This window comes from Triticum urartu, chromosome 7, assembly GCF_003073215.2.
Source record: "Triticum urartu cultivar G1812 chromosome 7, Tu2.1, whole genome shotgun sequence".
Taxonomy (NCBI): domain Eukaryota; kingdom Viridiplantae; phylum Streptophyta; class Magnoliopsida; order Poales; family Poaceae; genus Triticum; species Triticum urartu.
The window spans coordinates 642928047-642953984 of NC_053028.1; the positions used below are offsets into that span (position 1 = coordinate 642928047).

The 25938-nt window shown below is 42.7% G+C and overlaps 1 pseudogene; it reads left to right on the forward strand.

The window, feature by feature from the left end:
• The first annotated feature begins 717 nt into the window (after window positions 1–717).
• LOC125525358 lies at window positions 718–15022 on the forward strand (annotated as a pseudogene).
• The last annotated feature ends 10916 nt before the right edge of the window (window positions 15023–25938 follow it).

Genomic DNA, 25938 nt, shown 5'->3' on the forward strand with positions numbered 1-25938 from the left:
ATTAGTATAATGCTACATTCCTTTTCTCTTGTGAGAACCGCAGGGTTGCTAGTTACGCCATACCTTTCTTGTCTCAACACAAGGGTGGTAATACACACAATATGTGCATGTTTGTTGGTTTGCTAAATTTTCATAATGGAGTCATCGAATTTTTAAATCTCACTAAGACAAAATAATGTTTGTTTGGAAGATTCTCTAGAAGGATAAACATGGGGAGCACATGAAGGTCCATTAGTGGATATATTGGATAAAGTATGAAAACCGGATTGCCTGGTTAGATGAATATATACAAATGTGCAAGTGTGCCTCGCCAAAATATTATGCATGTGGCCACTCTATATATATTCCAAGCATTCATGTATGATGTGTATTGGTGTGAATATTTGGATATTAATATGGGATAAATAGTGTTCTATTTTATTCCATGAAGATCTTATATGGCAATTATATTTATGTTGGTTGTTAAATCTGTAAGATAAGGACTCTGTATGAGTGTTCTTGAAAATAACTAAGTAGTTTGGAATAATCATTGAATAGTCAGAACAAAATTCCAAACTTGGAAAGCATTTCATATGTAGATTCAGCCCTCGAGTGAAACTTGAGTATTACATGCCATTGTTACCATTACAGAAGTATTATATTCTGCTAATGTGCCATATATCTCCTATTGTATTGCAGATAGAGAAGTACATGCCATCAGTAAAGGTCCAATCATGGTACATCATCAAAAACAGTATAACACTATGGGCATGGTAGATAATAAGGTCAAGGTAAAAGAAGAGAAAGATGACAATATTATCATGAAAGGGAAAATGAAGAAAAATGAAGTTGAAGGTGATAAGAAAGCAGAGGAAAAGCAAAATTCATCGAAGAGGAAGATAGCTAAGAACAAGGGGGAGAAAGAGAAGAAAATGAGAGTTGTTGATCAGAAGGATGGTGAGGAGGAGAGAGAGGATTGGAGGAAAAGAAAGGAAAATGGGAAGAAGGAGAACTCACATAAGGGAAAAAGGAGGAGAATGAGAAAGAAGAGCAGGGGCAACAAGAAATTGATGAAGAGAAAGAGGAGGAACAAAAGGAGATAAATGAGCAGAAGGGAAGGAAGGAGAATGGTAAAGAGGAAGAGGATTCGAAGGAAAGGGATGAGAAGGACCAGAATGACCAAAAAAATTGCCCTCACTTCTTTAGGGTGCCCATATCCTATTCATTTATGGAACACATGGTAGGTTTTCTTGATTCATAACAACTAAGAAAGGGACTAACTCATTTTAGCTGTCCCATTTTTACCTACTGTATTTTTGCATGATTGTTGTGAAGGTTATCTTTTCCATTGCGGTTCACATTTAGGAATGGTGCTCCCTAATTTGGTAGAGTTAATTTTTTACATATATAATCTATTTCACCCAATAGATTCTTTGTTCAATTTGTGAATGATATGTTTGAAACATGTACTATACAATTGTTTCTACCATTGAGAAGGATAAAAGAGATAACATATCCAAAATATAAACTACTTCATGAAAGTTGATATTTTTTGTATTTACAAAAAATGTAGATTGTAAATAAAAGAGACATAACTACTATTTCTGCAAAATATAATGCCAATTGAGCAGTGAATGATAGCTAGGATTGGACTATAGGAAGAAAAGGTTAAATGCCATATATGCATGTTTGGGTTGTGCTCGACATGTTTTCAGCCATTATTAATTAATTTGTATGACTACATATGTTCCACACCATTCCAGTAGGATTCCACAAATACTTGGAAGATTGTACATCAATGGTTTCCCTGAGAGGTCCAAGCGGGAATAAATGGCCCATAGAGCTGGCTAAAATCTCCGGTGAAAGATCGTGGATGTCGCCTAGAGGGGGGGGTGAATAGGCGCTTTAAAATAATTATGGTTTCGGCTTGAACAAATACGGAATAAATCTAACGGTTAATTTGTCAAACACAGAACCTACAACAACTAGGCTCACCTATGTGCACCAACAACTTATACTAAGCAAGATAAACAACTATGTGATAGCAAGATATATGATAAGAAACAATATGGCTATCACAAAGTAAAGAGCATAAGTAAAGAGCTCGGGTAAGAGATAACCGAGGCACGCGGAGACGACGATGTATCCCGAAGTTCACACCCTTGCGGATGCTAATCTCCGTTTGGAGCGGTGTGGAGGCACAATGCTCCCCAAGAAGCCACTAGGGCCATCGTAATCTCCCCACGCCCTCGCACAATGCAAGATGCCGTGATTCCACTAAGGGACCCTTGAGGGCGGTCACCGAACCCGTACAAATGGCAACCCTTGGGGGTGGTCACCGAACCTGTACACTTTGGCAACCCTTGGGGCGGTCACCGGTACCCATCAAATTGCTCGGGGCGATCTCCACAACCTAATTGGAGACCCCGACGCTTGCCCAGAGCTTTACACCACAATGATTGAGCTCCGAACACCACCAACCGTCTAGGGCGCCAAGGCACCCAAGAGGAACAAGCTCTAGGGTGCCCAAACACCCAAGAGTAATAAGCTTCTCAAACTTCGCTTCCACGTATCACCGTGGAGAACTCAAACCGATGCACCAAATGCAATGGCAAGGGCACACGGAGTGCCCAAGTCCTTCTCTCCCAATCCCACCAAAGCAACTAATGCTAGGGAAGAGAATGAGAGGAAGAACGAAAGAATAATACGAAGAACTCCAAGATCTAGATCCAAGGGGTTCCCCTCACTTAGAGGAGAAAGTGATTGGTGGAAACGTGGATCTAGATCTCCTCTCTCTTTTTCCTCAAGAACTAGCAAGAATCATTGGAGGGATTGAGAGTTAGCAAGCTCGAAGAAGGTCAACAATGGGGGAAGAACACGAGCTAAAAGGATAAGGTTCATTGGGGAAGAAGACTCGCTTTTATAGGTGGGGAAAAAACCAACCGTTATGCTCACAGCCCGCACAGAGCGGTACTACCGCTCCAAGGAGCGGTACTACCGCTAGGGCGGAAGTACCCCTTTGAAAAACAACAGCGAGGAGGCAAAAGGCCAGAAGAACCGCTGGAGCGGTACTACCGCTCGTCCTCACGGTACTACCACAAATGGTAGCGGTACTACTGCTTGCGAGTGGTACTAAAAAAATACATCCGGACCTACCACCGCAAGACTTGGGACGAGTTTTTGGTCTGGAGCGGTACTACCGCTGTAGGAGCCGCGGTAGTACTGCTCTGGAGCGGTAGTAAAAAATTACATCCGCTCCAATTCGCGGTAGTACCGCTGCAGCCTTTTCAGAACACCAAAACTGCCACAACTTTTGCAAACGGACTCCGAATTCGATGAAACCAAGTTTGTTGGAAAGCTAGCGACAAGGGCTAACACAATATTCAAAGAAATAACAATAAGAAGAAAATGAGAAAAGGCCCATAAGAAAATGGTGAGAACCCTTCCTCGGAAAAGACCGGTAAAACCTCCAACACTGAAAACATCATAGAAGATGCATGCGAACTCCGTTTTCGATGAACTCAAGCTTGTCATCAAGATGACCATAAGCTCTAAGACTCACAAAGAGAACCAAACAAGAACCAAGAAACATGATGCAAGGATGCAATGGTTTGAGCTCTCGATGAACGATACGATCAAGCTACTCACTTGAGAGCCCCCCTTGATAGTACGGCTATCGATCCTATAACCCGGTCTCCCAACTACCACCATGAGACCGGTAAAATAGAAAACCTATCAAGGGCAAACTTTTGCCTTGCACATGATCCACTTGAGTTAGATGATGACGATCTTGTCCTCCTCAAGATGGACCACCTTTCTTGATTGCATTGGGTCGATGAAGACTAGATGATTGCTCCCCCATACTCCACTATGGGTGAGCCACTCTTCGGCACATCTTCACAAGTCCATTGACACCATAATGGATGGCAAGCTTCAAGCACTTGATCTCTTCGTGATTCTCCACTTGAAATTGCACACGGCAATCTTGATGACGATCACCACTTGATGTCATCCTTCCCATGGGTTGTATGATATCATCCTCTTGACGCAAGCCCATGGACACGTACCTAACCCCACATAGACTCTCACATAGACCATGGGTTAGTACACAAAGTGCAATGGACAATGCTTACCATACCATGGGATCACTTGATCCCTCTCGGTACATCTTCTACTCTTTGTGAGTTGATCAACTTGATTCACTCTTGACTTAGTCTTGATCAACCTTAAATCTTTCCAACTCTCTTTGTTTGGATGATGTCTTGAAGGTAAACATGAATGATCACACAATCTTCTTCTTCAAGACATGCTTGCAATAAGCTCAACTCTCAAATGACCAATCTTTGAATAATTCCTTGAATAGCACCTTGGTCGACACAAACTCTCCTTGAAACCAACACATGTACTCCAAGAAAATCCTATGGACAAAACCTTCAAATATAACTCAAGGAAAGAATTAGTCCATAGAGATTGTCATCAATTACCAAAACCAAACATGGGGGCACCACATGTTCTTTCAATCTCCCCCATTTTGGTAATTGATGACAATCACTTTCACGAGAGTTTATACAAGGAATTATGCATCACCAAGCAATGCAATAACCAATAATGCATGTGTAGGAGATGCAAATGCTTTGGAACAAAACCGAAGCTAGGAGAAAACTCTGAAGACTTCTCCACAAAACTCTCTGAAACTTCTCCCCCATTGGCATCGATTGCCAAAATGGGCGAAAAGCATAGAAGGCCAATATAAATTGTGTTCCTCCATAAATTGTGTATTTCTCAACAAGAGAGTGGAATGCAATACACATATCCAACGGTAATACTTGGAGGAAGACCAACTATATTGAGGCACCAAGATTGCTAAAGGAAAGATATGCCACAAGGACATAACAAAGAGAGAAACAAGCAATCAAGCAATCAAAAGATACCAATTGAAGCAAGCTATCAAAAGATACCAATTGAACCAACTAGGCCAAAGATCCTACGAGCTACATGAATAAAGGATATTATGATAAGAGCAAAGGAGTGTTCTAAAGAGACTAGAGAAGCTCCCCATGATTTGTGCACACATAAGAATCTTTGTATTTGGATACAAAGTGCACAAAATAGGATCATAGCTCCCCCAAAATCAATAGAAACTTACAACAAGTGCAAGTGAGCATATAGGAAACTAAGCCTAGTACATGTAACAAACACATGGTTGAGCAATAAGTGACAAAGGCAACTTAAGAATGGGCTCAACCAAAATGATGTGTGTGAGTCAAGACAATGCACTTGAGAAGACTAATGTACGGATGAGCATTAAGCATCAATAAAGTCTTGAAAAAATGAGGCAACACAGTGCAAGGCCTATCATTCCCACATACAACTAGCAAATGGGTTCACAAGCTAACTAATAAGCATATAAAGAACCTATGCTTGTGACAACCCGTGGCGAAGATAGAAGATGAAAGCCTCATCAAGACGAGGGATACCAATTAAGATGGAAAAAGCCTCGTAGAGATAAGCATGAGGAAAATAATCTTCACCACACAAGAGTGCATCAAGATGCAACGAGATACAATACGCACTCAAGGCAAAAGCTTTCACGGAGCCACCAAAGAAATAACATAAGAAAGGCAAGGTGGGCGTGAAAGAAAGGATATCATCTAGAGATGTAATTTCTCTCAAGTGTATAAGGTTCTAGGTAGACGAAATCATGATGATATATATCTACAAAGAAGGATGTACACCCGAAATAGTTACAACATGAAGGAACAAGATATCCAAACGGAAGTCATACATATACCAATAAGATATTTGCTTGAGAGCATAGCACAAGGCTAGATATGGTCTTATTGCATATAAATGAATTCCAACCACACGAACATCAAAGACATCACAACTAGCAACAAGACATCATTGTTGGGATGCTTTGAGAAAGGAAACAAGTATCACAAGAGAGAATGGATAACATGCCATGATACAACCTACGAAAGGTTGATGCAAGAAATGTGTGCATGAAGTAGATGATGATACTTGTTACCGAGATACCATTGGATGGATGTAGTAGATGCCAATTAAAGGTAGATAGTAGTTCATTAATCATCCTAGCTTGACTCCAATAAGCACATGGTGACACCACCTTCCTTGTGAGTGAGCCGAGCATCCAATGCATCTCCACTTGTTCCTAGAACAACAACACAAACAAAATGGTACCCAAACTCATTGGGACCAAAGAGTTAGAGAACCAACAACACATAGGACAAACTCCACATAAATATGTGCATATAGATATGAAAATGAATTTCATGCACATCTCATCCAATTTGAGACTTGCTGGAGTTCCCCCTATATATTGGGTCAAAGAAAGAAAACATGCCAAAGAAACTACAAGAAGTAAATATGCATGCTCAAGACTTTCAAGAAGCAAGACCAAAAGACAAAGAAATACCAAGCGAAGAAAAGATACCAAATGAATAAATCATCACTTGGAGGATATCCATAAAAGATACATCAAGGAATGAGATATCCATTGATACACTCAAAAAAAAAGATGTCAAACTCCCAAAAGAGAGAATGGTTCCAAACAAACCAAGCCCGCTACAGAGTTTCATGATGGCACAAAGCACCAAAAAGAAACGGCTTGCCTTCCACAAACACACACTTGATAAGGATCACAAGATGAGTGTTTTATAGAGAATAGGATGGCTCCCCCAAGCCTAGTGCATTATAGAGAATTTGCATTTGAATACAAAATGCACGAGGTGGGATCACCACTTTCACTATATCTAGAAAACACTAGACAAGGTCAAGAAATTAACAAGATCCACAAGTGGTATGGAATACAATGGGAGTTGACACAATCCTAGGCAAGAGATAAAGCAAATAAAAGCAAAGGCCAATGTAAAGATGATCAATAATTTCTACCACACATAAGTGAGTACCAATTGTCAAAAGACAAGAAGTATTTGGAAATAATTCCCGGTGGTAGATAACAAGGATATCCGACATCATCTTCACACCAAACAAAAAGCAAATTGCAACTTGTAGAGCTAACATGCCACCTAGGAACAAGATAATTTACAATATCAATTCTATGTGACAATATCTCAAATGTACACATTTTCTAGGCTAGTAATATACACATAGCATATTACTCCCCCATAATGTGATACCAATTAAAGATAAACAAGAGGCAAAAAAATGATCCAACACGAGATAATTAATGGACAATATAGAATTTGAATTTCTCATGAGAAGACATACCACATAGCGACTAGATAATCTAGAAATATCAATACTATATGGTATTACTCATGTACACACATATATAGGATTGTGAGGTGCACAAAGCACATCACTCCCCCAAAATGGGATATTCCATTAATCTCTCACAAGGGCCAACTAAGAAAATAACAAGATGCAAAAGGCTCAATGCATGACACACACGTACATGATGTGCAAACCAACACACACATACTTGATTGCTCAAGATAATCAAGTTGGAAGCACAACATATACAAACACATGCAAGGAACAAAACCAAACATGCAAAGGGGTAAGTAACTATCAATGTAAACACTTTAAGCACGAGTTACCGCATAGAGAAACATTGGATATAAGATAGAAACTTGATAATTCGAATAACTTGGCTTGAGACAATTAGAATGATGAAGTCCCCTTAATTCTTCATAAAGTAGCCAAGTCTCCAATGCCCTCCAACAACACCTATTGATCAAGTTTGAGCTTGTTGGTCCCCAACCAAGTTGGGTCCTAAGAGGTTAGTCACAATAGGCTTGGCTACCCAAATGGTTCTCTTCTTGACACCACTTTGAGTACCAACAACTTTGGCAAACACATTGCCAACCTTATCCTTCCCAAGAGAATAGATATCATCAATAATAATTGGGTTGGATAAGTTACCACTAGTGCATGAAGAGGCGAGGTGACCTTTCTCACGACATAAGTAGCAACGTCTACTCTTCACTTTCTTCTCACTTGATTTCTCAACTTGAGAAGCATTAGCTTGAGGATTCTTGGGAAGAGGACTTTCTTCAACTTGTGGTTGAGCATGAGATCAAACTTGTGGACGCTTCCCTTGTTGCTTGTCACTAATGGCCTTCTTCTTCAATGGGCAAGATCTAACATGATGCCCTTCTACTTTGCACTGGAAGCAAACAATCTTGGCCGAATTCTTGACTTGTTCTTGGCCCTTCTTTTTGTTCACTTTGGACTTCTTCTTCTTGTTGGAGTTGAATCCAAGTCCACCTTTGTCATTGGGGGATTTTTGCACACTCAAGATATTGTTGAGTGTGAATTTTCCTTCATGACTATTTTCCAAGTCTTTCTTCAAAGAAGTGACTTGGGCGTTGAGATCTTTGATTTTCTCTGCATGGTTAGTCTCAACACAAGTACTAGAGGAAGTATAAGCTTCATCGTTAGAGCAACAAGGCAAGGAAAGCAATTCATCACAAGATGTACCAATGTTATGCATGGATGAATCACGAGGACTAGCACAAGGCAATATAGCATTTTGACCAAAAGTAGTGCTAGTATCCATAGAGGCTCACTAGATGTTACCTTAGCAACATGGCCTCATGAGCTAACTTTAGCACATTATGGGATACTAGAAGATCATCATGAGAGCTTGTGAGGTTTACATGATTTTCTTCCAACATCCCATAATTGCTAGATAGCAACTCAAGTTGAGCCATTAGCTCAACATTCTCCTTTAATATGGATGCTTCACAAGAGATAGAGTTAGTAGCACAAGCATCATCATTAGCAACAAGAGGAGAAGACAACTTGGCAAGCTCTTTTGAATATGAAGCTTTAAGTTGAGCATGAGACTCGGTGAGTTTGATGAGCTCACCCTTGATGACCCTTGAGCCATTTTCGAGGTGCTCAAAATCCTCAAGGAGTCTAGCATGAGCAACTTCAAGCTTAGCATTTTTAGTTTTGAAATCATTGGCCACCTCGAGTGCTCTATCATGAGATTCATTTATTCTAGATAATTCTAGAGCAAAGGTCTCCTCAAGAGATTCGGATGTGGTTTGTTCATGTTCAAGAGCTTGAGATAGCTCCGCGATCTCATTTGCGTAATCACGCTCATGAGCTTCCATTTTCTCAATGGTGACCTCATGCTCCTCTAGATGAGATTCCAACTCCTCAATGTATTTCTTGCCTTCAATGGCAAGAGACATGATTTCCATGAAGTTGGAACGAGCAAGTTTATTTTCGTGAAGAGCTTTAAAAATCATTTCCCCCTTAGTTTTTAAGGAGGCAACATTATCATTCTCTTCATCATAATCAACATCATCATCACTCTTGCCATCATCACAAGATATATTGGGATTCAAAGTGGGAGATACCTTTGAAGCCTTGGCCATAAGGCAAAATGCAATAGATGATGATGAAGGATCCGTTGAAGCACCATTCAAGACCACATCTTGTTCCATGGGGTGTTGGGTTTCCTCTACATTGTTAGCACAACAATTCGAGGACATATATGCATTTTTATCATGGCAACAAGACATAGTAAACATATCATCATGGGATTTAGTCAACCAATTTCTACATGATATGCAAGGACTATCAACACAAGCATGTGAAACATTTGGAGTGCTCGAAGTGTTAAAGCCCAAAGAAGGAGCATTGCAATAAGATAGTGATGAAGGATCATCCACAATGAACATACTATCATCATTGCAATGACCAACACTACTCACCATATCATTACCTTGTGGCAAGCCACATGTAGGTGAAGTATAAGAAGTTGAGAAGACTATACGGCCGGATGTGGAGGGAGAACAATCATCCCCACAAAACTTGGACACGCCATATTTATCATGAAGCTTTGTCCACAACTCATGAGCATCCCGGAATGGCATGAGTTGAAATATAACTACATTGCTCAAAGCATCGAAAAGCACATTAGAAGCTTAAGCATTGAGATAAGAGTTTTTCTCATCCTCTAAAGATAATCTTTGAGGATCCTTTGGAGGAGAAAAACCCATATCTACAATTCGCTCTAAATTTGGGTCCATGACCCTAAAGAGATTAAGCATGCGAATTACCCAAACATCAAAATTTGTGCCATCGAAACTAAGAGTGTGAGAGAATCCTAATCCCCTAGTCGACATCTTTACTCTCTAGGCGGTTAAGCCTAACAAAGAGAGACGAGGCTCTGATACCAATTGAAATATCGTGGATGTCGCCTAGAGGGGGGGTGAATAGGCGCTTTAAAATAATTACTGTTTAGGCTTGAACAAATGCGGAATAAACCTAACGGTTAATTTGTCAAACACAGAACCTACAACAACTAGGCTCACCTATGTGCACCAACAACTTATACTAAGCAAGATAAACAACTATGTGATAGCAAGATATATGATAAGAAACAATATGGCTATCACAAAGTAAAGAGCATAAGTAAAGAGCTCGGGTAAGAGATAACCGAGGCACGCGGAGACGACGATGTATCCCGAAGTTCACACCCCTTGCGGATGCTAATCTCCGTTTGGAGCGGTGTGGAGGCACAATGCTCCCCAAGAAGCCACTAGGGCCACCGTAATCTCCTCACGCCCTCGCACAATGCAAGATGCCGTGATTCCACTAAGGCACCCTTGAGGGCGGTCACCGAACCCGTACAAATGACAACCCTTGGGGGCGGTCACCGAACATGTACACTTTGGCAACCCTTGGGGGCGGTCACCGGTACCCGTCAAATTGCTCGGGGCGATCTCCACAACCTAATTGGAGACCCCGACGCTTGCCCGGAGCTTTACACCACAATGATTGAGCTCCGAACACCACCAACCGTCTAGGGCGCCAAGGCACCCAAGAGGAACAAGCTCTAGGGTGCCCAAACACCCAATAGTAATAAGCTTCTCAAACTTCGCTTCCACGTATCACCATGGAGAACTCAAACCGATGCACCAAATGCAATGGCAAGGGCACACGGAGTGCCCAAGTCCTTCTCTCCCAATCCCACCAAAGCAACTAATGCTAGGGAAGAGAATGAGAGGAAGAACGAAAGAAGAACACAAAGAACTCCAAGATCTAGATCCAAGGGGTTCCCCTCACTTATAGGAGAAAGTGATTGGTGGAAACGTGGATCTAGATCTCCTCTCTCTTTTCCCTCAAGAATTAGCAAGAATCATTGGAGGGATTGAGAGTTAGCAAGCTCGAAGAAGGTCAACAATGGGGGAAGAACACGAGCTAAAAGGATAAGGTTCATTGGGGAAGAAGACCCCCTTTTATAGGTGGGGAAAAAACCAACTGTTATGCTCACAGCCCGCACAGAGCGGTACTACCGCTCCAAGGAGCGGTACTACCGCTAGGGCGGAAGTACCCCTTTGAAAAACAACAACGAGGAGGCAAAAGGCCAGAAGAACCGCCGGAGCGGTACTACCGCTCGTCCCCACGGTACTACCGCTCGACCTCACGGTACTACCGCAAATGGTAACGGTACTACTGCTTGCGAGCGGTACTAAAAAAATACATCCGGACCTACCACCGCAAGACTTGGGACGAGTTTTTGGTCCGGAGCGGTACTACCGCTGTAGGAGCCGCGGTAGTACTTCTCTGGAGCGGTAGTAAAAAATTACATCCGCTCCAATTCGCGGTAGTACCGCTGCAGCCTTTTCAGAACACCAAAACTGCCACAACTTTTGCAAACGGACTCCGAATTCGATGAAACCAAGTTTGTTGGAAAGCTAGCGACAAGGGCTAACACAATATTCAAAGAAATAACAATAAGAAGAAAATGAGAAAAGGCCCATAAGAAAATGGTGAGAACCCTTCCTCGGAAAAGACCGGTAAAACCTCCAACACCGAGAACATCATAGAAGATGCATGCGAACTCCGTTTTCGATAAACTCAAGCTTGTCATCAAGATGACCATAAGCTCTAAGACTCACAAAGAGAACCAAACAAGAACCAAGAAACATGATGCAAGGATGCAATGGTTTGAGCTCTCGACGAACGATACGATCAAGCTACTCACTTGAGAGCCCCCCTTGATAGTACGGCTATCGATCCTATAACCCGGTCTCCCAACTACCACCATGAGACCGGTAAAATAGAAAACCTATTAAGGGAAAACCTTTGCCTTGCACATGATCCACTTGAGTTAGATGATGACGATCTTGTCCTCCTCAAGATGGACCACCTTTCTTGATTGCGTTGGGTCGATGAAGACTAGATGATTGGTCCCCCATACTCCACTATGGGTGAGCCACTCTTCGGCACATCTTCACAAGTCCATTGACACCACAATGGATGGCAAGCTTCAAGCACTTGATCTCTTCGTGATTCTCCACTTGAAATTGCACACGGCAATCTTGATGACGATCACCACTTGATGTCATCCTTCCCATGGGTTGTATGATATCATCCTCTTGACGCAAGCCCATGGACACGTACCTAACCCCACATAGACTCTCACATAGACCATGGGTTAGTACACAAAGTGCAATGGACAATGCTTACCATACCATGGGATCACTTGATCCCTCTCGGTACATCTTCTACTCTTTGTGAGTTGATCAACTTGATTTACTCTTGACTTAGTCTTGATCAACCTTGAATCTTTCCAACTCTCTTCGTTTGGATGATGTCTTGAAGGTAAACATGAATGATCACACAATCTTCTTCTTCAAGACATGCTTGCAATAAGCTCAACTCTCAAATGACCAATCTTTGGATAATTCCTTGAATAGCACCTTGGTCGACACAAACTCTCCTTGAAACCAACACATGTACTCCAAGAAAAGCCTATGGACAAAACCTTCAAATATAACTCAAGGAAAGCATTAGTCCATAGAGATTGTCATCAATTAGCAAAACCAAACATGGGGGCACCGCATGTTCTTTCATCCGGGGAGCTATGCTTTGCGCGTGGATGGAAGGAGTTCCTCTCCGACCATCGTGTCGGGTATGGCTACCTGCTGGTATTCCGTTACGACGGGCAGTCACAGTTCTCGGTGATGGTTTTCTTGCCATCGTCCTACGAGGCTCCGTACGCGTCTCTCACCCAACCGCAGCACAAGGACATCGACATGGCCAGAGAGGAAGACAAAGGGCTCACGAGCACCAATGCAGATGGTACTGGCCCGCAAGAAGAAGACGCTCACACTGGCACCAGTGCAGAAGGTACACCACAAAATGAATCTTCAAAAGAAGAAGAAAATTCTTTAGAAGGTAAAGAGGCAGAGGAAGTTGAAGACATGTTATCAGAAACTCTGGGAATGAGGAAGACTGTGAACATCGCATGTGCAGCGACGATGCTCTAGAACCAGCGCAACAACAGCAGGACGATCGACGCAAGACCGACGATGGTTTTGTGGTCGGGAAGAGGGCTAGGTTTAGGAAGGTTGATGATATCATGGCACAAGTGGACCGATCCAAGAAGTCCAGGCCCGCAGAGGGGAAAAACACTGAAGCTCCATCTGGTGATCCATCTTCTGGGGGAGCAGCGTCAAGCAACAGTTTGCCAGGTAATTAAGAAGAACCCTCTGATCGATCGATCGATTTAAAAATAATTAGTATGTGTAGTACTTTTTACCTATATATTGGTATGAGATGGCTTGATTTTGTAAAATTATTTGTATGCTCTTGTTATTGAGCTAACATTTGTCTATGTGCACCTCAAACTGTAAGAAGAATCTGAGCATCGTCCACCCATGATGTCCAAGCCTGAGGAGATAAGGTCTCCATCTGGTCGTTCTGCTTCTAAGTCAGCAGGATCAAGTGACAATTTGGCAGGTAATTCAGAATAACCGTTGGATGGATCAATTTCAATATAACTATATATTGTGATGGTTAAATGTTGTCACATGATTCATAGGCTCTTGTTATCTAGCTAACCTATGTGCACATCCATTGTAAGCAGAGTTGGCCAGTCATCCATCAAAGGACTCCAAGGATAAGGGAAAAAGCTCTATTGTCCCTTCAATTGTTTATACCAGGTCTTCTGCTTCAGCATCTAAAAGAGTTCCCCTCAAAACGGCTTCGGAAGAAACAACATCAAGTGATAATTTGGCAGGTAACAAATCGATTTCAAATTGAGTAGTACTTTTTTACACACACACACACATATACTGGTTGAGATGTCTTAGATGTTGTGTCATCGAGCTATTAATATGCTCTGCTAGCTACATAGCACTGGTCTTATACTATAAATGGTTCTTATCTATATGCTCTTGTCATGGAGCTAATGAACTTTACCCACATATAGTTCATACAAGTGTATTCGCGCCAGAATCCGTGTGCACGGACTTAACCACGTGGCACAAATCTTTTGGTAAAAGGCTTAGTAAGTAGAATCAATTCCCGATGTTCAACAAGAGCAATGGTGAAAACCAACCTGGCAGAGGTAAATGTCTTTCTTCCTTCCTTACTACCTTCCTTCCTTCCTTCCTTCATGTAAGAGCGCCCTTTTATTATATTGCCAGTACTAGTTAGAACAAACTTAAAGTGAACTATCCTGATAGTCTCCATCTTTTTATACTAGTTCTCATCAAGGTTATGAGAAGGCCGGGATTAACGTCACAGAGGCATCCAGTAACTCAAAGGGAGAAGGAATATGCCATCGAGAGGGCACGGAGGTTCAAATCTGAGAGACCCTTCACCGTCAAGGCAATGAAGCACAACGATGTCTATGCCTCGTACTTCATGGTAATTATCAATTCAATTTCTCCCTTCAATACGTTAAAAATGCATTGCTCACTGACTGATCGTGATCGACCTGTAACTACAGATCATCCCGGACAAGTTCGTGAAAACATTTCTCCCCAAAGAGAGCAGGAAGATGACAGTGTGGGACCCACAGGCGAAGCCGTGGAAGGTGTGGTACGAGTACACTGGCGGGGAGAGTCCCCGCGCGGCATTCAGCGCTGGGTGGGGTGCGCTGGCCATGGAGAACAACCTAGAGAAGTCGGATGTGTGCATCTTCAAGCTCCTGGACCAAGAATACAACATCAAGTTGCACGTTTACAAGGTCGTGCTGGAGATCACCCCCTGCATCATCACACCAAAACCTCGCACATGTGAGTGATAATTCGCCCCAATACATTTTGATCTAGTGTCATTGATGATGGAGAAAGACCCATTTTATCCCGTCGTTATCAAACCACAATATTAAGAATTATATTGTGTGTGTTGCTAAGGCTAATTATCAGATTATAAGGAAGAGATAAGCATGTAGAACCAATCCCCTTCATAACCTAGGGTTTCCGTCGTTGCCGAATTCCCTTTATTTATAACCCCGAAAATTTTCAAAATCACTCGAGCCGCCGTTGCCACAACCAACCATTTGAATTAGATGGATCTCTTATATCGTCCTCTCATTTGAATTGAAGCCCCCTTGGCGAGGTCGTATGAACTCTGAAGATCCATCCAGATCTCAATTGGTTGACTACGCTTGGTAAGCCTATATTCTGTGTATCAGATGCTAGCGCAATTGAATCTTTAGCCCATTTGCACCATCATGGTTTGGTTTTTATACACTGTGGTGCATCTTACTTTTGTACTGCTTCCCACCACAAGAAATGGTGTATCCATGTTCCTAGTTCTTCCTTCCTGAATGTTTTAGTTCTACATAGATCAACTTATGGGATGTAACTAGAGGTTTCAGCATGTTGCAAGATTGACTTATCCTTATTCTGATTTTGCGGGCATACTCTTGTTATATTTCTAATGTTGTACTCAGTAAATCAGCTTTATTAAAATATTGGTGATTATTGTAATGCTACCTTTTCTGCAGTGATAGTCCTTCGGTTGCTAGCTAGTTAGGCCATACATTTCTTGTCTCAACACAAGGCTGGTGCAGATTTGAATCACCCATTAATATATGATATCAACGCTGTGTATGCATGTTTCATGGTTTACCAAATTTGCACGACAGAATGATCGATTTTGTAAACCTCTTCAAGAAAAAATGATGTATTTTTTGGCAAATGATATAAAAGGATAAAAAAAGGGGAGCACGTGGAGATCCGTTAGTGGATACATTAGACAGGGTGTCAGAACCGTATTTCCTGGCTAGATGGATATATGCAGATATGCAACTAGCTAGCTAGGCTACAACACAAAATATGCATGTGGCCACTCTCTATTTATATATTCCTAACATTGATGATAGTAGCATCAGCCGGGCTTGCAGTGTCGTGTTTCCATTTGAGAGAGCGAAGCTTGATCGAAGTTACCCTGGGTGAGGAATAGTTATTCTTCACCCCTCTCTATTTTACCATCAATGCACCGTAATTTTATGTTCCGTAAGTTTTGTCTTATTTCCGACACAAAAGGAGACCGTAAGAAAATATATAATCGCGGTAAAAAATATTTTATGTTATGTAAAATTACAAACGTAAAAACATAGTCTAAAATACACATAAACTGCAAATTCTCTTGTCTTATGACCTATATTTTTTATGTTCTTATGTCAAAATTTACGTAGTGAATCAATAGAAATGTGACTTTGAATTTCAAACGTAATTTAATTATGAAATGATTGTAAGATTACCTCAGGTGAAGAATAACCTATTTTGCACCCTAGGTGATGAATAGTAACACTATATATATATGGTGGGTCTATTATGATAACACTCCTTAAGACCTTATTATGATTAACACTTTCGCTTATTCTGCTAATAGCTCCACCGATCTAACACAGCCGCCCATCACCCACCTCCCACCCCCACCGTGCCGCGACAACCTCAGCCACTCCGCCCTGCTCCATGCCGCCCCAGCCCACCTCCCTCCTCTCCGGTGGTCGGCCTCCTTCCACGGCGGCGCGCTGCCACGACCATCCACCTACAGCGCCACCACCGCTGCACCCCTCCCCCGCAGCCCCGGCCACCTACAGCGCCACCATCGCCGCACCCCTCCCCCACAGCCCCGGCCACCAGTAGTCCCAGATCCCTCCACCTTATACGCCGGTGCACCGCTGCCACCACTTTCTTCCACTGCGGTGCGCCTCCTCCCTCCCCACGTCAGGTCCGGAAACCCGCGGTCCGACGTGGCCCTCCATCGATAGTTCGGAGCCGGCAAGGCCTCCCGCAAGCCGCCTCCTCTAACGACCTCTCCGCCGCCGCGACGGCGAGATCCACGCATGGGCGCGCAGGTCAGGCCAACGGTGACTGCAGTCGGGCGATTCTCAGGGCCTCCACCGCAGCCCTTCCTCTACCCCCTACCTCCATCTCCCTCTCTTTTGTTACAGGGCATCGCCGGAAGGGCAGGTAGGAGGCCAACCTCCTTCAATCATGGAGCTGAAGGTGAACGGCGGCAACAGCGCCCCGTGCAGTCCAGAAATTGCGTCTTTTGCTGCTTCTTTTTTTTTTGCCTTCGGATGCAGTTCGCCATGGCCTCACATGCCGTCCGGTGTCACGGCCCGTTTCAGTGCTTGTGTGCGCCATCACCACGCACGGATGCAGTACAAAAAATGCTTGTTTCTTTTTGCAGTGCAGATTGTATCGACGTGCAGTGCAGCACATGTACGAAGGAGAAAAAAAAGAAATGTCGTCGTTTTTTCTGAAGTTTGTTTTATTGTTCGAGATAGAGTAAAAAATGTATGTGGATGAATGCTTGTGTGTAATGTGTAGCGTGCAAACAAAAAATGTAGTCTACTCGCGTCATCCCTGCAGTGCATATTTCATTAACCAAAAAAATGTATGCAGTGCACTAGGGGGGAACTAAACTATATAGGAAAAATAAAGAGGAAACTAAAGTGCACTCCGGTCTTACAAGAAGTCCACTCCGAAGGACTTTGAAGTACACTTCACTTGGAAAAATGTATTTAAAAAGTTTATGTTGTGTTTGTTGAAAGACATTTAAACTAGTAAAAAGAAAGTAATGAGGTTCACTCTCAAGAGTGTTGGGGTTCACTTTCAAGAGTGTTGGGGTTCACTTGCCGTCGTCAATGCGGTCCACTCTTGTTCATATTTTTTATAAATAAAATAAAATAATGTATGTAGTTTGCTTGACCCTTGTATGAAGTGTGGTATTCGTCTGAAGCAGTGCGTTCTTCTTTCCCCGTCCAAGAAAAAATATGTCTAAACAAAAAGAAACCATGCAGTGCACTTGCCCATCTAATGAAGTGTGGTATTTCATCTGAAGCAGTGCGTTCTTCTTTTCTTGTTCGAGAAAAAATACGTCTAAACAAAAAGAAACCATGCAGTGCACTTGCTCATCTGATGCCGTGCGGTATTTCGTCTGAAGCAGTGCGTTCTTCTGTCCGATGCAGTACATACGACGATTTTGGTCTCGCGAAGAACAGAGTGTCCGCTTTTCGGTAAAATCAAAACTGTTCTTAAACCGTAAGGAATTAGAGAGAGTGTTCTACATGAAAAAGTTGCGTCTCGTCGATATCTTTCCAACGGCGTATGATTTGAATCATTCTAACCAGCGGTTTGTAAAAATTTCATGAAAAAACAGCCGCTGCCTCTCGACATCAGCCGCACGATTTTCAAAATTAACTAAAAAACATAAGGAATTTCAAAAACATTTCAACATATGAAAGTTGCGCCTTGTCCGTAGCTTTCCAATGGCGTATCATACGTCTCGTTTCAACAAACGGTTAAAAAAACTGGAGCGAAAACAATACCAAAAATTTCAAAAATTTGAAAAACAGAATTTCGCAATTTAGTAAATTTGAAACTGCTCTTAAACCGTAACAAATTAGAGAAAATGATAGATATGAAAAAGATGCGCCTCGACGATATCTATCCAACAGTGTATCGTTTGCTTCATTCCGACGAGCGGTTTAGAAAAAAACGCGAAAAAACGCTCGCTGCCACTCGTCATGGGCCGCACCATTTTCAAAACTGCTCTTAAACCGTGAGGAATTTCGAAAAGTGTTCAACATGGCGAAGTTGCGCCTAATCCATAGCTTTCCAACGGTATATCATACGCCTCGTTTCGATAAACGATTAAAAACTAGAGCAAAAACAATACCGAAAAAACACGGCGTGCACATTTTTTACGACGGGAAGTTCACTAGTCTCTGTAATGCAGTGCTCTTGCTGAAGAAAGTGCAGTGCCCTCGCGTTGAGCATGCAGTGCGGAAGTGTTATCAGGATAACTATTCTGATAATACTATTCATCACCCAGGATGTAGAATAAGTTATTCCTCATCCGAGGTAATCTTACTATCACTTCATAAATAAATTAAGTTTGAAATACAAATAGTTACATTTATATTGATTCACTACATAAAATTTGGTATAAAAAATTAAAAAATATAGGAAAAATCGCATTTTATGTATGTTTACACTATGTTTTTATATTTGTAATTTTACGTAATGTAAAATATTTTTTATGGTAAGTATATATTTTTCTTACATTCTCTTTTTACGTATAAAATAAGACAAAATTTACAAAACATAAAAATACGGTGCATTGATGTCAAAATAGAGAGGGGGTGAAGAATAACTATTCCTCACTCAGGATGACGAATAGCAAAAAAACGTGCCACTTACATGAGTTTCCTCTATCTTCTTCTCGCCTAGGAGCTGGGTTTTAGATTTGAGGCATTGTCCACCTCATGACCACAATTTTTAACTCAATTTACTCCAAGCATAATCTTTAATCAATCCATCCCACAATTCTTACTGTTAATTATGCATTATTTTTCTAGCCCACAATCATTCCTTACAGTTGTTTCATGCCCACAATTTTTCATTCAATTTACTCCAACGATAACCCTTCATCTTTAATAATGCTCTTTTTTCCATCCCACAATTTCATCAAATTTACTCCAGCCACAATCCTTACTCTTTAATTATGCACTTGTTTTGAGCCCACAAGGATTCCTTTCATAATATGCGCAATATAAATTTAAATATCAGGCAACCCACATACACCCACGATTTCCTTGCATGTTAGAGATCCCGTTTGATTAGCTCACGACAGACAACGGCATTGAACATATATAAATTGGTAAGATTCAGTTTTGTGGAGCAAGGTGAGACTATTCGGTATGAAATATATTTTTTCGTCCGTTGATGATGTTTACACGCGCTGATGAATTTGGCCCAGTCGCTGGAGCACAGGCGAAGGCCCAATGCGGTTGTATGGATTCTTCCTTTATAATATATAAATATTATACAACCTTTTGTAGTCACTAGTTTATAGTGGCCTAGTTGGTTAAGGGACTTAAATCTAAGTCTAAGGTTTCGGGTTCGACTCCCACATGAGTTTATTTTTGGCACAAAAACCGCGAGGCCGTGAGGGACGGACCAAAAAAACTTGGTTGCGATTTGGCTGGTCGGGCTGAGGCCCATACGGGCGACACCCAGCGCGAGACGAAGTGACCAAACACCAAACGAATCGTTAGACGAATGAAAATTACGGTGATAAAAAGCAATATCCTTTTTATTAGTAGGTATAGATTTGACCGGTTGATTATTAGTCATTCATGTTGAAAATAAAATATTCCCAAATTTTAATAAGTATAAAATTTTGGCACAAAAAATGCTAAAAAATTAATCAATCCGAAAGAACTACAAAAACTTGCAAAAAGTTAGCAAGTTTTGAAAAGAATAAAATTTAGAAAAAATTACCAAATTGGGAGAAAAAGTTCACCAAAACTAAAAACAACATGAATTTTAAAAAAAAGGATGATGATTTTGAAAATTAAGTTCATCTATTGAAGAAATGTGGAATATAAATTTGATTGTGTGGAATATAAATTTTTAAATTAATAAACATGAATAAAAATTAAAATACATACAGCTTACTACATTTGATTATGTATACTTGTAAAATATTTATTGAATGTAAGTAGAATAATAAAATGAAAAATATTTTCCCATGCATGGCTTGTGGTGGGGGGCCTTTTCTTATATATATGGTTGCATGTTGAGGTGGGTCTTATTCCATCCATAATTGGATGGTGATGTACTGATGTTGCATCCTTGTATGTTAAGATAAATAAATTAGTAGGGACCACTCTCTTAGGTATATAAAGGATTGATGACATCATCACATGCAATTTTGCTCCAGCTATTTCCTTGGTTTGGCTGTCATAGTTTGCAAACCTAGTTTAGCTTACCCATGACTATTTCAGACAGTATCTTTTATAGGAAAGACACGAGTCGAATGAAATAGACGTGTTCAACTGTTTACATCTGACGTGTTGAATAGGTTGTACGCGGAAATTTTTTGTGTGTAAATCTCAGCAATCAAATGTCTAAAATTAAATTGATGATCATGATAATTTAATCTATGTAGATGGCCGGATTTTTCCTTATTTTTGAATTTCAAATATAAAACAGATTATTTATTCATCCGGCAAGATAAGAGTTATCTATCAATTGGATGGATGTTTGTTTTAGCCTTTTAATCTTTATAACCACTTTTTAAATGTTTTTTAGAAACCTCTTATTTGTTGGGTTTTTTTAGATAACCTCACGAAGCTTTTATTAATTCATCACAATGTTTACAAGGACGGATGGAAATTCTCCAGGGTTTCCCAACCACACATGGCGGCCACCCCCGAGAGATAAATCATGCTTAGCTAAGTTGTGAGCTTCAAAATTTGAGTTCCTAAATTCACGGCTAAATTTATAAAAATCAAAATCTGACGAGTGGCGTATTATTTCATGTATGATAGCTCCATAGGCAGATACGTTTTCCTTCTTCAAGTCGTCCACCACCACTTTGCAATGAGAGGCCACATGAATCTGCCTCTGATAAAGATCATCTAATAGTGCCAAGGCATCTCTGATTGCAAGTGCTTCAAGAGTGTGTGGATCTGTGATATACCTGAAGACAAGCACCGATGCTCCCAAGAAAAGCTTCAGAGTTTCTGCAGATCGCCCCGACCGCACCACACCTAGCGTGTCTCGGGGCTGCAGCATCCACATTTATCTTCATGCAACCCGCTTGCAGTGCCTGCCACTGGTTCGGTCTAGGCATTACAGTGCCAACATGTTTTGTAGCTTTGTTGTTGACGACCTAAAGCTCAGCAAGATAGTTTGTTATGAAACCGTGAATAGAATGAGGTGATTGATAAATGTCTTCATAGATGGCTTTTCTTCGAGCTCCCCAGATCGCCCAAATGGTAACAATCAGGCGTAGAAAGGCTTCACTCTCCAAATTTGCATGAAGTGCAAAAATCCAATCCTTTGAACTGTCCACCTGCCTATCCACGAGATGATGTACTAGCTCCTTAGGTGCTAAGGCCCATACACTGCTAGACATCGGGCATGTAAGCAGTGCATGCCTCCAAGTATCCGTAGCCCCACACAGATGACATGTATCCTCAGTCGCCATGTTTCGATGCCTCAAAAGTTCACCGGTGGGCATAGACTGTCTCACCAATCGCCATACGAACATTCTCAGCTTTGAGGGGACCCGAATATGCCATATCTTGCTCCACTGATTACTCTCATTGTGGACAATAGATGATCCTTCCTCTTCATTCAGTCAGTCCTCCCGGTTGTGCTTTGTTCGTAATATCATATGGTACGCCGATCGTACACTGAAAACACCTCGAACTTCTTCGTGCCACGCTAAAAAATCATCCATCTTACGCGTACATAGTGGTTTTTTGAGTATCTCTGCTGCATCAAATTGAGTAAAGGTCGCTCGGACTAGACCTTCATTCCATGATGCCGTTGTAGCATCAATGAGTTGGGCAACCTTCAGAGGCGGGTTCTGTACCAGGGAGGTAATTGGCCTTTTAGAGCTATCCCTCGGGATCCAGTTCTGACTTCATGTATCAGTGGTCTCACCATCTCCAATTCTGCGAACAATTCCTTGCGCCAAAATATCTCGACCATCTAGGATCGCCCGCCGGATTTGGGATGGGCGCGACCCCAACTCCGCCTCTAGCAGTGAACAGTTTGGATAGTAAACCGATTTCAGTATCCTGGCGCTCAACGATGTCTCTTCTATCAAGAGCCTCCAAGCTTGACGAGCAAGGAGCGATAAATTGAAAATCTCTACATCTCGGAAGCCCAAGCCTCCCAAATGTTTTGGTCTGGTCATGACATCCCATGCCACCCAGCTAGGCATCCTTCTTCCCTACTTGCTGCCCCACCAGAATTGTCGTATGATTGAAGTTATTTTCTCACACAATCCTTTTGGCAATCTGAAACATGCCATGGAGTAGACCGGAATCGCTTGTGCAACTGATTTGATCAACACCTCTTTACCCGTTGACGACAAGAGCTTCTCCATCCATCCTTTTATATTTTCCCAAACACGATCTCGTAGATATCTGAAAGTGCCATTCTTCGAGTGGCCCATTTCCGTGGGCATGCCGAGATAACGGTCACTCGATGATTCCTTGTGGACATGTAAGGTGTTCTTGGCCGCCACTCTTATACTTTCTAGAGATCCTTTACTAAAAAATATTGAGGACTTCTCATGATTAATTTTTTGTCCCGATGCACGGCAATAAATACCAAGTAGGTTTGACACCTCAACTGATCCATCTACACTGGCCTTGAAAAGCAATAGGTTGTCATCTGCAAACAACAGGTGGTTAACAGCGGGAGCCGTCAGGGCACCTTGATACCTACAACCGATGACTGAGAACTAAATTGAAGGAGGCACAAAAGGCCCTCTGCTGCAATTAAGAATAAGTAGGGGGAGATAGGGTCTCCCTGCCGGATACCTCTTGTTGGTTTGAAAGATTCAAGCCTCTCACCATTGAATAGAACCGAGAAAGTGAGGGAGTCCTGGATTAGGGGGTGTCCGGATAGCCGGACTATACCTTTGGCCGGACTCCTGGACTATGAAGATACAAGATTGAAGACTTTGTCCCGTGTCCGGAAGGGACTTTCCTTGGCGTGGAAGGCAAGCTTGGCGATACGGATATGTAGATCTCCTACCATTGTAACCGACTCTGTGTAACCCTAGCCCTCTCCGGTGTCTATATAAACCGGAGGGTTTTAGTCCATAGGAACATACAATCATACCATAGGCTAGCTTCTAGGGTTTAGCCTCTCTGATCTCGTGGTAGATCTACTCTTGTACTACCCATATCATCAATATTAATCAAGCAGGACGTAGGGTTTTACCTCCATCAAGAGGGCCCGAACCTGGGTAAAACATCGTGTCCCCTGCCTCCTGTTACCATCCGCCTAGACGCACAGTTCGGGACCCCCTACCCGAGATCCGCCGGTTTTGACACCGACATTGGTGCTTTCATTGAGAGTTCCTCTGTGTCGTCACTTTTAGGCCCGATGGCTCCTCCGATCATCAACGATGATGCGATCCAGGGTGAGACTTTTCTCCCCGGACAGATCTTCATATTTGGCGGCTTTGCACCGCGGGCCAATTCGCTTGGCCATCTGGAGCAGATCGAAGCTACGCCCCTGGCCATCAGGTCAGATTTGGAAGTTTGAGCTACACGCCGACCTCTGCGGAGACTTGATCTTCGACGGATTCGAGCCGCAGCCGAGCGCGCCGCACTGTCACAATGGTTATGATCTAGCTCTACCGCTGAACAGTGCCCTGGAGGCTGCACCTGCATCAGCTCCGACCCTTAATTTGGAGCCAACTGCGCCAATCGAGGATGGGTGGGTGGACACCGCCTCGGGGGCTGCAATCTCTACGGCGATCGAGCCGAACACCAGCCCTATTCTCTGCAAAGCCCATGACTCCAAGGAGCCGGACTCCTCTCCGGACTCCGAGCCCTCTGCTCCCCTACCGATCGAATCCGATTGGGCGCCGATCATGGAGTTCACTGCCGCAGACATCTTTCAGCACTCGCCCTTCGGCGACATTCTGAATTCACTCAGGTCTCTCTCTTTGTTAGGAGAGTCCTGGCCGGACTATGACCGGCAGGATTGGGATGTGGACGATGAAGAAATTCGATGCCCACCCACCACCCACTTCGTAGCCACTATCGATAATTTAAACGACGTGCTCGACTTCGACTCCGAAGACATCGACGGTATGGACGACGATGTAGGAGATGAACATGAACCAATGCCTATAAGGCACTGGACAGCCACCTCATCTCATGATGTATACATGGTGGACACACCCAAAGGAAGCGACAACGAGGAACACAGGGATGCAACGAGGAATCGTTCACTCGAAAAGCAATCAAAGCGGCGACGTAAGCGCTGCTCCAAGCCCTGCCTCGACAGAGATAGCAGCCATACAGACCCAGCCATAGAGTAGGACGAGCCGGCGGACGACGAACATGCCTTCGAGCAACCATCCGAACAGGGCAACTTGGATAAACAAACCAAACACCCCGTCCCCGGCGAAAACAACAGTCCGGACGACCTTACGCCGGATAGGCTCATGGAGCAGAAGAACCTCCACGCGTAGCCTGAAAAAGCAGAAGCAGAAGCTCAAAACTGCGGAAGATGCACTCAGAATCAGATGGAGCAAAGTACTCAACACCGCAGACAAATATGGCGGCAGTCGCCGCACAAAAAGCTATCCAAATCGAAAGCTACTGCCTGAATTTGACAGGAGGCCTTAGAGCCCCCGCAGTCAAAAAATAGGAAAGCCACCCAGTCGGATAGACGACCGCATGGCCAGCATGGAGCGGCAAGCGGCGCCGCACACAAGCCGGCACGCGATCCACCAAAGGATCCGCATCAAAAAGATGGCCCAGCCAGATCTATCTACGGGCCAAGAAAGCAAGCTCTAGTAAGCGAATACAACACAACAAATATCCGAACATCACGGCACACCCAAATACAGGGGTGCCGCACACCCCCTATGTTTCACCGATGAGGTGCTGGACCATGAATTTCCAGCGGGATTCAAGCCCATAAACATAGAGGCGTACGACGGAACAACAGACCCTGGGGTCTGGATCGAGGATTATATCCTCCACATACACATGGCCAGAGGAGATGACCTCCACGCCATAAAATACTTACCCCTCAAGCTTAAAGGGCCAGCCCGGCATTGGCTCAAAGGCCTTCCCGGAAACACCATTGGAAGTTGGGAAGAGCTTGAGGATTCTTTCCGGGCAAATTTTCAAGGGGCCTATGTCCG